The sequence below is a fragment of the Daktulosphaira vitifoliae genome, unplaced genomic scaffold (assembly GCF_025091365.1).
Source record: "Daktulosphaira vitifoliae isolate Bord-2020 unplaced genomic scaffold, ASM2509136v1 Scaffold_3, whole genome shotgun sequence".
NCBI lineage: Eukaryota > Metazoa > Arthropoda > Insecta > Hemiptera > Phylloxeridae > Daktulosphaira > Daktulosphaira vitifoliae.
In genome coordinates, this window is record NW_026099574.1 from 8,091,523 (window position 1) to 8,100,745 (window position 9,223).

Genomic DNA, 9,223 nt, shown 5'->3' on the forward strand with positions numbered 1-9,223 from the left:
GAAACACTATCTACAGATTTGCATCGAAGCGTTTCTTATGATAGTGATTTTAATCACTGTCAGATATCATCTATACTTATCTCATCTATGCCACGTCTATACTGTGCCTCGACCCCACTGTGCTACCGTTTTAATTAATCTATTTTTTACGGATCGTTTATTGTCAATTATGACTATTAATAAATATAATTTCTGTATTTCCAGTTACTGTGTTTATAAACTCACAATAATGTGTATTTACCAATTAGCCAAAAAAAACCATTTAGATACCAGTATTTGTAATCCCTTATGTATTATAANGCCAGTATTTGTAATCCCATATGTATTATAATTGTATATTAATTCAACAAAATTTGTTTATGTATATATATTTATATATTATTGAAAATACGGACAAATGAACGGGTACGATAACCAAAAATAAAATCATACAGGAAAATATTGTTTATCGTCGATTGGAGTGCGGAGTGGGGGAATGCGTTACGACAGTCAAGTCTCAAGGCCATAGACGACGGGATACGAAGAATAATAATACGTGGCTTGTTACAAACTTACAACAAACATAAATGTGAAACTAATATAAGCGTGTTAAAAAAATTTACATTTTATGTTTTTTTGTTGAATTTATAATATAATATAATAAAAAGATCTCAAACTCAACCATTCTGAATATTTATTTATAAATATTATACAAGGACAATTTATATGAACAATATGTAATCNATATTTATAAATATTATACTAGGACAAGTTATATGAACAATATGTAATCTATTATGTACTTAGGAGAGTATATACTGCGTCTATATTTATTCTTAAAATTCTTGTTAGGGTGATTTTGATGCTCCATAATAATTTTTTTTTTATTTTCGTTATCATCAGCATCACTTTTTTCCTTGAGATCGCTGATTTGAGTGGCTGCATCACCGTTGAGTTTATATAATTTTGTGTAAATATCATTAGTTTCACATAGCGCGTCTAAAAATAAATAATAATGATATTTTTACAGGATATGATTTATTTAAAAAGTTGATAAAAGGAAAAACTTCCAATGTTCTACATTAAAACTAATTAATTTATGCCATAGATAAAAAAAAACTACTAGAATTTTTAGTAATGAAGTTGTCAAGAAGATATTTATTTATTTAGTCTGTACTGATCTAATTATTCAATTTAATTTTAAAAGGTTATTAATTACATTTTACATCAATTCTAATAATACCATGATATGAAACAAAAAATTATTTAAAGTTAAATTTTTAAAGAAAATACGAAATATTATATTAAAGTCCTATTTCAGAAATGTCATAAAATTTCTCAGAAATTGTTCAAAAATATCAGGTATATTAAATTTTTTGAAACGTTCAACACAATTATTTATTATAATAAAAATAATTAATAATTAATCTTACCTATTATATAATTATTAAAAACATACGTGTTTTCATAGTATAACGTATAGTTAATATTAAAAGATTTTTTAATAACTTCAAAGAATTTATCATGTTTTATTAATTCTGCTACAAATTCTTCTGATTGTTTCAGGTTCACAACCAATGCGTTCATTAGATTATCATTAATATCATTTGTAAAATGCTCAGTAAGAATAGTAATTCTAAATTTGTTATTGTACAAAAATAATTTTAATGCATTCTGTAAATCATTGCATAAATTCACCAGATCATCATTCTTTTTATGAGTAAAATGATTATAGCAGTTAATAGTTTTATTTAAGAATTCTAAAAAAACTTGATTTGGATTGTCACCAAAAAGATTCAAATTAACAAAATTATTAAAACAATCAATTATTCTTTTACCAACAGAAATAATATTTTCATAGTATTTTAAAGCTTCTTGTTCGTTACTATTAAAGTCGTATTCGCGTGATAATTTCCTAAGAATTACGACAAAGAAATTTACGAGTAAAGCTATAGGACGAAATGTTGCTGTTAGTAGTAGTGTAAGAAATACTTCTATTTCTTTTTTATAAAAAGTATATTTGACGTATCTAAATATATCAAAAAGTCTCAAATAACTTTTATCAGGACATTTTAAAATGAGTGGTGCAAATCGAATCATATCTAAAACATTTTTATACCGTCCGTTTATTAATATTGGATATTGCTTATCTTGAGAACTTCTTATTAAATTTTTTTCGGAAATTTTGGGATTTTTCATCATAAAATCATAAAATATTAAATTTTTCGGTAAGAATTCCCAGTATTGAGACCGTTTAATAGCTTTATTAAAAACTTTATACACTTCACTGTGATTTAAATTTTTTATGTTATCATCCGTTTTGTTTTGTTGCTTATTATTTTGTAATAATCGATTTTTAAGTTTTTTTCCAACATATTGAAAATATTCAAGAGTATATTCTCCTGATTCGTTGTAATCAGGACAATAAATAAATACTTCGTCATATATCACATTATTGCAATACTTCTGTATCGTCCTCTCAAAGTGTTTTAAATAAAAATGATGAAACATCATATAGCCTTTAAGAATACTTGATGTTTGATTTGACATATTAAATATCCCGTCATTATTTTTAGCATAGAAATATACATACTTAGATACATTATTGAAGTATAAATTAACTGACGTCAATTGATTAGAGTATAAATTTTTATTAGCTTTCCTTAAAACATCTAACATTACTAGTACAATTTCGCCATGAGTTTTTATAGTGTTGCCATATTTTTTCAAATTATGTACATTATAGTTTACTACGTTTTCACTAATTTCAGTTAAATATCGATTGTTATGATTAAAAAAATTTAACATATACTTTATGAAATTACAGTGAATATCATTATAGGATAATCCAAACGTTAAATTAATATGCAAAAATAATACAATTTTTTTTATAATCATTTTTTGTATTTTTAACATAAAAAAAAATATTTAAAACTATTTTATGTATTTTTACAAGCTATTATATATTTTATTTAACCATTTTTTGTTCTTAATTATTTACCATATTATAAATAGTGTTATTTTTTGACGTTATTTGTTAAAGTGTTTTTGAATTTTTGCATAAATTTATCATATAGCAATTATTTTTAGTATTTATCGTGAATTAAAAAGAAAATTTGCTATACAGAGTAATTTAGTAGGTCTACACTTGTATATTTAAATATTCATACTTTAATTATTTTCAATGTTATAAACCATCATAAATTAAATTTTAGAGTAAAATAATCCTAGCACAGTGGGTAGTAGCATTATGGAGACACGGCATAGTTCGGACATTTCCCAAATATGCTTCATATTTCATAGTAGTTAGCCTCATTATCATAAAAAACTCTTAGTTACGAATATGTAAAATTTCACAATAATTTGTATTTTTGTTATTGTCGGTGAACAGAGAGGCAGATAGTTCGGACCGGTTGGCCAACTGCCTAGCATCACAAAAGGGTTCGGTGATACTTACCAGGCTGTGAGGGCAAGAGGGTTGCTTGTAATCTCAACGACGGTCAGTGTTCAAGAACCAAGTAAAGGAAGAAGGACGCTTCAAATATTCTTTTCTATAGTTTATATTTATTTATTTGTTGTTTCGTTTTTTTTGTTATAAGTTATTTTCCTAATAAAGCAAGTTGTTTTGTGTTTGATCATTCACTATAAGTAAGTTTGTTTTTATTTATTGCATAGAATAAATTTGTCTACAATAAACAAATTTATATTTAACACAATATTATTGATAGTAACATTTAGAGCAATTCTAAATAAACTAACTGCATGATTTCACCTGCGCACAGCTACGTTAGGCATAATTCACGTAATCAGAAAGAAATAATTAGAGTATGGTGCCTTAACTATATTTTAATTATTTCCGTTTTATAGTCATCGTTGTCGGCGCAAAGCGGTGGTCGATTGACGTTTAGGGTACTCGATGGTACTCTGCGGATACCACGACATGTTAAGGGCTATTTGCACAATATTCATAGATAAAGCTACACGACGTAACGCATATAGTATTATTTGTTTAACCAGCGTAGGTTACTCATGCAGTTATAACGACATTTGATATATTTTAAACAATATAACATAAATATGGGTGAGCATCACACTCTGTTTATAATATTTTATGATTACAGTACATTCATTAGTATTAACAGTTATATTCAAACGATGTTTAAGATTGTAAATTAAAAAATTTATCTAAATTTTGTTTTTTTAGCTTCGACATGAAGCTGAAAAGGTATTGGTTTCACTAAGATGTGTTTATTTTTATTTTTATTTTTTTGTCTGTTACCACTTTTTCTCAGCTCTTACCGAACCGATTTCTTTCAACGATACGTCAAAAGATCACAAATCGTATCTAGTCGAAGACAGTGCCCTTAAAAATTGAAAAAAATTCCCTCGTTCCCCGTAAATGTGGGAAACCTCCAAAAAAATTACAAATTTAAAAATCGCCAATTTTCGAAATTTTTTCAATTTTTTTTAATAAAAACTGCCATAACTTTTTCAAAAATGAACATATCAATATACATTTTTTTTATATAGATGCATGATATTATTACCTTTCATTTAGCATATAATTTTTGTAAATCTGACACTTAACCTGCCCCCAGGGGGGGATTTAAAATGACAACTTTTTCACAAAAAATTGACATTTTCAACTTAACTTTTTAAAGTGTTCCGGAAGGTCTGACACTTTTTTATGTATCTTTGTAGTAAATATATGAGGAAGTATTGAATTACATCGATTTTAGTATAATATAAGTTTTACATAGTAGTAAGCAATTTTTAAACTCCTAAGCAATAAAATAATTCCATATAAAAGGGAAATGCAGGGTAAGCAAATTAATAATGGTGGAAAAAAGAATATAAAAGGGAAACATGAAGAGTATAGGGGGTCGACACGGGTCGAGACTGAGCGAGACGAGACTGGACGTTTTTGTCGAAGAAACGTCGAGTTGCGGGTTAGGTTGTTGACGTAAGAATAACTATATACTTTTTGTAAGATTTAATTAATTTTTGTGTTATATTATATTTGACTTTTGTGTTTAATACTTTTCGTAAATAAAATAGCTATTTAAAAATCTTGACTTAGCGCAATATTTTATTTTCACGGTGATATCGAAAATTGTGTGTGTGTGTGTGTGTGTGTGTGTGGGTGTGGCTAGAGTCTAGGTTGGACTGCTGGTCCTTTAGTCAATCTTAATAATTAGTGTACGAGCTGGCTAGTGTTTGGGCTTAACCGTCCTTTAGTGGGTATAGTAAAAAGGTAGTTGTGCTGGTGGCTGACAAGGAGCCACCCTTCAGTCTGCTACTTTTGAGCTAGACCGTGCTGACGGGTCTAAACTCTACCCCTTTAGTGGTCCACTAATTAGAGAGATTGGGGCTGATCAGTTTATCCAACGGGAGGACTCGGGAAGAGCTCGAACGGCGAACTCATCGTCAATATATATATACATAAAACTTTAGTAAACCTTTGTGTCTACGTTGGGGTACTACCGACGTACGACATAAAATTGGCGCCCAACTCGAGGTTCGTACCGACACGACCCCTCGAAGTTTTTTCGTGGCATCGAAATTTGTGTGTGCGTGTAATTTCGCGTCAATAAATTGAACCGTCGATCACTACAATACAAGGATTACTTGAAACATTTAACCGGAAGACTCGAGGTTAGTGCAAAATATATTTATATATATATAATAATTTTATTTAGTTATTAAATTTTAGTAATTTAAAAATCTTCCCAGAGAAAAAAAATTTTTTTGTGTGTGTATTTATAATTTCTCATATGTCTATAATATGAGTAATATTGAGGACATAGAGGAGAAATTAAAAGAAATTTTTGGGGATAATACTAATTCAGAATTAGATACATTTGCTTTTGACATAATATTTTCTGACCAGGAACTCATTAATATTTTAGACGACGGTATATCACAATTGACTGACCTATTTAATGAACTGACCACAAAAACAAAAAACCATTTACACATTTTTAAAAGATCTAAGTTTTAATTTAATTTTATAATTATACAAATTTTTTTTATATATAAACATCTTATTTTTTTTTAATAATAAAAAAGAAAAAAAAAAAAGTTCATAATTTTAATAAAAATTAATTTCGACTTTCTAGAATATTAATTTGATTACTTAATTATTATGATTTATTATGAATATTAATGAAATTCAAAAATTTAAATTAAACAAAATTAGTGATATATATTCATTAAAAAAAGATGATCTTATAAATTTGTGTAAAAGTAAAAACTTAGACGAATTAGGAAACGTAAATGACTTAAGAACACGTTTAGCTAGATACTTTAGAGCGCAACTTAAATTGTCAGATATAAAACCTAACTTAAGTCCAGCTGAAATTGAGCAAGTTATTCATGCCTCTTCTAATGATAAACTAATAATTAAAGATTTGAATTTATGTAATGTACTTTATTATGGAAAAAAAAATTTTGACCTCTGGACTTGTCTTCATGGTGAAAATGGCTACCGAATGATATTTTTGTGTGAAAATTCTCGATTTTATTTTTTACATTTTTAGTGATTTTAATCACTATCAGATATCATTATACTTGATCCAACTATGCCACGTCACCAATGTGTCGCGACCTCCCTGTGCTGGGTTTTTTTTAAAAATCTAACCCATTATCTGCCCACAGTGGAGGATTTAAAATTACAACTTTTTCACAAAAAATTAACTTTTTTAACTTAACTTTTTTATTTTAATATAATTTTAATCGTAGTTGATAATTTAAAATTATTACCGCTTCAAGTATTTAATTAACAGAAATAAAACCTATACTACTTTTTTATATATCACAAATGCTAATAAATTTTCTATTTGTGTTTTATCATTTTAACTGTTAACAAAAAAACGATCATATTATAATTACGTTCATATATTTATAATTTTTAAACATATCAATAACTGTAATTATTCATTAATTTGAAAAACTATTTCTCAAAGTTATTTTTAAATTATTGTCATATCTTCGTGTTCACTTGAATGTAATTTGCCTACCATACCAACTGTTTAAATTTTAAAGCATTATGTACCTGTAATTTAAACATATTATTTTAAATAAATTATTTTAACCTATGATTTTATGAGTTACCTGTAATAACTAAATATAAAGTTGATGGGAATGGTATTAAAAATATAGTTAAAAAAAACTAAAAAAACACGCTTTTACAGCACATCGAACTAAAAAGTTAAAAATAATTTTTAAAATAAGCTTAAAACAATAATGAACGAAAAATGAACGTCGGTCGCTCAATATACGAAAACTATGGCACAAAGCACCAAAGCTTTTTTTCACAATAATACTAGTATTTTTCGTTTATTATTGTTTTAAGCTTATTTTAAAAATTATTTTTAACTTTTTAGTTCGATGTGCTTTAAAAGCGTGTTTTTTTAAATTATTTTTATTTTTTACTTTTTAGTTTCATGTTATGATAGTAGTTACTATCAATATTATGGTTGTAACGGGTAACGGGAATACAGGGTTCGATTCCAGGGAGGGAGTCTGAGAAACGGCTACCACATCCAAAGAAAGCAGCAGGCGCGCAACGTGGAGGTAGTGACGAAAAATGACGATACGTGAATGATTCTTTGTAATCGGAATGAATACACTCTGTATCTTTTAATGAGAATAAAGCATATTAATATATATTTTTAATAGTAATTAGAATATACAGAGTGGCCTACCACTCACTGACAACTTAAATAACTTTTGATCCAGTTAATATTTTTAGCTGATTTTTTTTTTAAATAATAGTTATACGTTAGGTCCATAGCTATATCTCAACAATTAATTTTTTTACATTTTAAATAAAATGTAAAAAAAAAATCTAAGATAACTATTTTGTAGAGTAGAATTTAAGAAAAATTTTAGTAAAAAAATATCTTATTAATATTCAGTAGTAAATATTCTGTAGCGTTTTGAAGTTTGTGAAAATTTGAATTTTCATGTATTATTTTACGGTATTAAACATTGAAATACGTATTGAGAAAAGGACAGAAGAAAACGCTATCTTTTCAATATACTTTTGAATGAGAGTGATAAGTAATAATTGCCTTATCTAATTTCTTATCATGGTATTAATGCCAAGTTTGTAATGTATACACATTATCATCATATGTATACACAGTAATCATGAAAAGATAGCGTTTTCTTCTGTCCTTTTCTCAATACGTATTTCAATGTTTAATACCGTAAAATAGTACATGAAAATTCAAATTTTCACAAACTTCAAAACGCTACAGAATATTTACTACTGAATATTAATAAGATATTTTTTTACTAAAATTTTTCTTAAATTCTACTCTACAAAATAGCTATCTTAGATTTTTTTTTTACATTTTATTTAAAATTTAAAAATAATTAATATTTTTAATAAAATGTAAAAAAATTAATTATTGAGATATAGCTATAGACCTAACGTATAACTATTATTTAAAAAAAAAATCAACTAAAAATATTAACTGGATCAAAAGTTATTTAAGTTGTCAGTGAGTGTGGTCCACTCTGTATATATACATGTAAAGAGACTTAAGTACCTAAACGTATTATGCACTAGGTATAGCCTTGTTTTGTGGGCGGGGAAATGTTATACCTAATGTATAAACACACAACTCACATGCATGTGAAATTAATATAAGCGTGTTAATAAAGAAGAATGATAATGGTATCACCCGTAAAGATATAATAAATAAAAGAACTTTTTAACACGCTTATATTAGTTTCACGTGTATGTTGTTTGTTGTTTGTCGTTTGTTTGTAAGTTTTGTAACTCCACACGGCACGTGTTATTATGTCGCGTATTCCGTCGTGTATGACCTTGAGACTATACTGTCGTAACGCATTCGCTCCACCCCGCTCACCACTCGTAGACAACAATATTTTCCAACGCGTAGACGAGCGCGTGTCATCAATTATGTATATATATATATAAATACATTTTTATTGTGATTGACATGGCCCTGTATCGTTTTACGCCGCGGTGCAAAGTCCAGCAAGTGCTCACGGCCGACGACGTCCCGCCGTTAATGATACCGTAGTCTTCTTCTCGTTGTCAAAGTGACGTCAACAAACCGATCCGCACTCGCGCACTGTTGTCATCTACGCTGCTAACCTTTTGACGCCCGAGGATCGCGTCGTCGACGCCAGCAAAAGTGCCGCGATATTATGCGAAGATCATTATATTCCTACCGCCACCGCTAATATTAATATATATATATATATA

At 27.7% G+C, this 9,223-nt stretch overlaps 1 protein-coding gene across 1 annotated transcript in view; it reads right to left on the bottom strand.

The window, feature by feature from the left end:
• Window positions 1-677: 677 nt before the first annotated feature.
• LOC126902512 (uncharacterized) overlaps window positions 678-9,223 on the bottom strand; it is a 28,039-nt gene continuing 19,493 nt past the window's right edge. Inside the window, exon 3 of the mRNA XM_050679875.1 lies at window positions 678-696. The gene's annotated coding sequence lies outside the window, so the exon portion shown is untranslated. The remainder of the gene's footprint in view (window positions 697-9,223) is intronic.